Source organism: Carlito syrichta, unplaced genomic scaffold (assembly GCF_000164805.1).
Source record: "Carlito syrichta isolate Samal-C Ts95f unplaced genomic scaffold, Tarsius_syrichta-2.0.1 Scaffold303669, whole genome shotgun sequence".
Lineage (NCBI taxonomy): Eukaryota > Metazoa > Chordata > Mammalia > Primates > Tarsiidae > Carlito > Carlito syrichta.
In genome coordinates, this window is record NW_007247765.1 from 1,354,097 (window position 1) to 1,360,096 (window position 6,000).

Here is a 6,000-nt window from a genome sequence, read left to right on the forward strand (position 1 = left end):
GGCAACTTGGTGAGACTTCATCTCTACAATAAATAAAAAATTAGCCGGTGTGGTAGCACACGCCTGTAGTTCCAGCTACTTGGAAGGCTGAGGCGGAAGGATCACTGGAGCCCAGCAGGTCGAGGTTGCAGTGGTCGGGAGCGGCCACTGTACTCTAGTCTGGGTGACAGAGTGAGACTCCAACTCAAAAAAAAGAGAGAAATTTCAAGAGCATGGGCGTGGGAGTTGGTCAACTTGGGGTCAAATCTCAGTTTTGCTGCCTTTGTCTATAATGATGAACAAATTATTTAACTTCTTTGAATTTTTTTCTCTGTCAAATGGCTAATGCAGTGCGAGAGTTAAGTGTGGTGAACATTAGCACTGACGTATATAAAGCACTTGGCAGGCCCTAGCTGGTCAAGACATAACAGATTGCCACCATTGTTGGTTTAGCTATCATCCCTGAAGCTTTTACTTTATAACCATGGGTTCCATATAAAGATAGACAATTTCTAGTCATTAACACTTTCTCTTTTAAAATAGCACTCATTCAATTTTTTTTCACAACAAGCTAGTGTAATCTAGTTGATGATTTTCTCTCACTCTCACTCTTAGAAATTGCCTTATCTCTTTTTTATTTAGAAACAAACAAACAGGATAATACTTTTACAGTTTGAAAATGTGCCTTAGCAGGACAAAATACATTTTTTTTCTTCCAAGCTGGAGTGCAGTGGCACACTCATGGCCTCCGCAGCCTCCACCTGCTGGGCTTAGGCAATTCTTCCACCTAAGCCTCCGAGTAGCTGGAACTCCAGGTGAATGCCACCACGGTTGGCTAATTATTTGATCTATGTAGAGACCAGGTCTCACCAAGTTGCCCAGGCTGGTCTTGAAACCCTGGGCTCAGGAAATCCTCTTGCCTCTGCCTCCCAAAGTGCTGGAATTGCAGGCATGAGTCACTATGCCAGGCAGCAGGATAACACTTGAGAGCTGTGAAGACATGGAAGAGAAGGAGAAAACATGGAGGTGAGACAGATGGTGTAATGGGTGTAACCGACACTCAACTGCCTCGGAGATGTGGTAGAATGCATGACAGCAAGGTTCACAAGGCCAGAGCTCACTGGGTTTGTCAGCCATGCCACAGAATTTGGATATTTTTTCTGAAAATATAGCTAAGAATGGAAGCGTTTTACAATAGACAATGGCATGAGCATATGAATTTTTGAAAATTGTTACTATGGCAACAATGTGGAGCCTGGACACAGAGAGACCAGTTGACCACTTTTCAGGAAAAGACACTCTATTCATGTTGCAGTAAGTTGTTCCAGCTGCCCTTTCAGGATGAGGCTCCTGTCTAGGGGGGATCCCATGCTCAGTTACTGGATCCCTCCATAGTGACCAGCCCTTTTTCTCAATCTGGGATGGCTCTGAAGAGCCATCTAAGCCTTAGGACTCCCATGGGATAAGCTGAGGCCTCTCTTGTATCTGTGCCACAGTTCAGTCTGTCCTTTGTCCATGCCTGTTTCCCTTACTTCCTCTCACGTATCATTCTTAGTGCATTTCCTAAACATCTTCCTGCACAGAAATCTTACTTTCAGAGATTGTTTCCAGGCAACCTGGTTGAAGAGAAAAACCATTGCAAAATCTGAAGCAAAAGAGGCGGAGGGTCTAGACCCAGTGACTGGCACATGGAGGTGTAAAGGAGAATGTGTGTGTGTGTGTGTATGTCTCGGGCAGGCACTGTGAGACCGGTGAGCAGTGCAGGAGAGATGGCGTCTGAGGTCACTTCCTTCTTTTTTTTTTTTTTTTGAGTTGGAGTCTCACTCTGTCACCCAGACTGGAGTGCAATGGCCGCTCCCGGCCACCGCAGCCTCGACCTGCTGGGCTCTGGCGATCCTTCCGCCTCCGCCTTCCAAGCAGCTGGAACTACAGGCACATGCTACCACATTCGGCTGATTTTTTGATTTATTGTAGAGATGAGGTCTCGCCAAGTTGCCCAGGAGGGTCTCGAACTCGCGTGCTCAGGCAATCTACTCACCTTGGCCTCCCAAATTGCTGGGATTACAGGCTGAGCCACCGAGCCCGACCACTTTCTTCTTTATGATTTAGACACTGAGTGGTCCCCCTTCTCCAGGGGTATGTGGTACCTGAGTGCCCCCTGGCTGTGCTCCCCCTATTGTGGCTGACTCTCAGGGTTGGAAGTAGGATGGCCTCCTCATCTATGGAGTTTGAAGCTTGAAGAGAAGAGAGTATCCACAGCCAAAACCAGAATAAAACCAAAGGAAAAATCCCTCTAGAGAAGGCATGCAGCCTGAGAGACCCAGGGCAGTTGGTCATGCAGTTCCACACAATCTTTAAACATCATGTTTTTTTTTTTAGCATTTATTTTCTTCATGACCCCATGGACAGTTCCACTTTTGAAGTTCACAATCATGTCTTATTCATGGCATTGCTTTTTGGCAGCACATACATCTGTGAACAGCTGTTTTCAATCATGAAGCACACGAAGAGCAAAACTCGAACAAACATTTCTGATGAGAATGTTGAGGACTCACTGAGAATTGCGACCACTTCCATCGAATCAGACACTGAGAGATTACTTTTACAAAAACAAAGTCGAGTTTCCCACTAGTTTTATACTGTTCTCATTTTTCCAAACTTAAAAAAAGTCTTATTATGTTTATACGCCAACGATATTATGTAATTTATGTGCAGCCCAAGATAATTACTCTTTACTCATTGCTGCCCATGGAAGCCAAAAGGTTGGACCCCTCTGGTCTAAAGCATCAAACCAAAGAAGTGGTTACAGAAGGAGGCACCTGAAACATCAGTTAGAGGAGATGGGTTTGAAATGAGGACCAGTCAGAACCTGAAGAGATTCCTCAAGGCACTCGGAAAAAGATCCAGGAACCCTCTGCTCCTTCCCACAGGGAAGGAGCTCTTGAAGGCATGTGCTTGTATAACAGCTGGGTGGTCATGCCTTCAATGGAAGAAGAAGACACAAAAGACAGAGGAGACCTGGGGGAAGGGGATGAAGAATTCCTATTCAATCTGCCAACTCTTGGAATCTACAAAGCCTTACACGATGCAAGATGTTTTCCATTCTATTATTCCTGGAAACGGAGGATCATAATTTCTGTTATCAGTATGATAGTGAAAACAGAGGTCCCAGCTGGGTATGATGGCTCATGCCTGTGATGCCAGTGCTGTGAGGGGCCAAGGTAGGAGGATTGCTTGAGCCCAGGAGTTTGAGCCCAACCTGGGCAGCATAGCAAGATCTCATCTCCATAAATAAAATAAAATAAAATAAAATAAAATGTAGCCTGGTGTGGTAGTGTGCACCTATAGAACCAGCTACTCAGGAGGCTGAGGCACAAAGATTGCTCAAGTCAGGAGGTTGAGGATGCAATGAACAATGATTGTGCCAATAACTCCAGTCTGTGCAACAGGATGAGATCCTGACTCTCTCCTTCCCGCTCTTCCATATATATGTATTATATATATATACAAGAAAGTGAGACAAAAAGAATTAAAGTATATATTAGCATAACCGCTGTACATCCAAATTATGTGTAAAAAGTATAAGAGAAAAATAAGATAACTTTGAGATATATTTCAAAAAAGAAAAACAGGAAAAAGGGAGCAAGAAACAAAGTATGATGTAGACATTTAAAAATTTTTCATGAGATTCACTTTAAAAAATGTTTCATGAATAGAACACTTAATATTTCATCAATCTAATTAGAAGAGAAGGAGGTTATAAATGTTTAACTTTCATCTGGTGATTCCTTCAGACCCTTGCAGAAATTACAAAGGTGTAGAGCCAATCAATGTTGCACCAAATATACCCGAGACCATGCCAAATTATACAGCTAGATGCTTGGCTGTTCATAAAAGCACATTAAATGCAATTGAAAGTGAAACAGAGCCGGGCTCGGTGGCTCAGCCTGTAATCCTGCGCCTTTGGGAGGCTGAGGTGAGTGGATTGCCTGAGCCCGCGGATTCGAGACCCGCCTGGGTGGCGAGACCTCATCTCTACAATAAATCAAAAAAAAAAAAAAAATCAGCCAGGCGTGGTAGCGCATGCCTGTAATTCTGTCTACTCGGAAGGCTGAGGCGGAAGGATCGCCGGAGCCCAGCAGGTCGAGGCTGTGGTGGCCGGGAGCGGCCACTGCCCTCCAGCCTGGGCGACAGAGTGAGACTCCAACTCAAAAAAAAAAAAAAAGAAAGTGAAACAGAAAACCACTGCTTTGAAACATCGGCCAACCAGAATTCTAAAGAGAAAAGTAAATGGAACTGAGAGGTATTTAATAGGCAGATAGACACCTTCATCTTAGTCCTCTGGTGAAAATATATTTTTTTCCTTTGGGAGAAATATTTTTGTGGATATGTTAGATAATACAATTAAAAACAATTGCCTAAGAAGAAGAAAATACACCAAATGTTAGCAGTTGTTGTTTCTGGGTAGCAGATTATAACGTAATTTTTACTTTCCACTTTTTCTGAGATTTCCAAATATTCTTCAATAAGCAAATATTACTTTTACAACCAGAAACAGTCAAAATACACATGAAAAGAAGACACTGCATTTCATTTTATTGTGGGAAAGCTAGAGAAGCAGTGCATCTTTTAATTCTTCTGGCAAAATGTCATACACTCATGAAAGATTGTGATTGGCAAGAGTAACCAGGGAATGTGTAACTGCTGTGTCTCCAAGTGTCCTCTCTGACACACACCGGGATGGGGCCATCAGGACATATGCTTCCTTGCCCTTTTGTTCACGGGGGCATTTCTGTCACTGCACCCTGTGGGTCCCTCTGCTGCTGCAACTCTGCTGTTATCCCCAAGGTGAGAAAAGCACCGGTGCCGAGGCCCCCTGAGCTGGCTAATCACAGTGCCAGCTTTTCGGCCATGGTGCCCAGTTCTTCATGTACTGACCTAAGTGTTACTGTGAAGGTATTTTGTCTGATGTGATTAACAATTATGATCCATTGACTTTCAATAGAGGAGATTACCCTCCATAATGTGGGTGGGCTTCATTCAATCAATTCAGGGCCTCAAGATGTTTTCCACAGAAATTCTGCCTTAGTTTCCAACCTGCCAGCCTGTCCTGTACACTTGCCAGCTCCCATAATGACAGGAACCACTTCCTTAAAATCTCAATCTCTCTCTCTCTGTATCTCTGTCTGTCTCTCTCTCTTTCTGTCTTTCTCAGTCTCTGTCTCACACACACATATATAACTTATTTACATAGATTTATTATATAAAACACACATTATATATAGAAACATGCACGTGTAAATATAGAGCTCCCTGACTGATACACACCTCTAAGTTCACCTTTCCCAGAGCCCACACATTGACAAGATGGATGGTACTGATCTTTCCCCAAATCCTTCCTGCTTCTCCAGAAACTCGTCTCCCAGAGACCAAGTACTTGCATCTAGTTGGAGCCTTCTCACACTCTGACAAGTCAGAGATTTCAACAGAGTATAGAGGGTAGGGGTTGAAACTTGACAAAGTTATTGATTCCCTTGGAAGAAAGTGATGGATGTTGGGGACCCGAGAAGACATTGACCCACAAAGATACTGTTTTTCTCCCCATTCCTCTTTCTTTCCTCTTCCATTCCCCATTCTTTAATTCCACATGTTTTCTGTTCTTTTTGTCCAGCTTTGAGCAGATAATAAACGATGTCTCTCTTTATTTTATGTTTGCTAACTCTGAAGGCAAAGAGAGGAGCAGATGTCATGGTCTGGGCTCCCCAATTGACAGGAGCAGGGGCTATAGGCATGTCTTTCCTCATCTAAAAAGAAAGCATGTGTCACCAAAGAGAATAGTGAGAATAGTGTCTCTCCTCCCCAAAAATGACTGTCTGATCTTATATTAGGAAAAGATTTTTTTCTATTCGTATAACTTAGACTTTCCCCTTATGAAGTAATATCTCTAGATTCATAGTATTCAGGGGCATATGAAACTTTTCTGAGATTGACATTTATTTTTATTCATGTTTTTAATTGTAA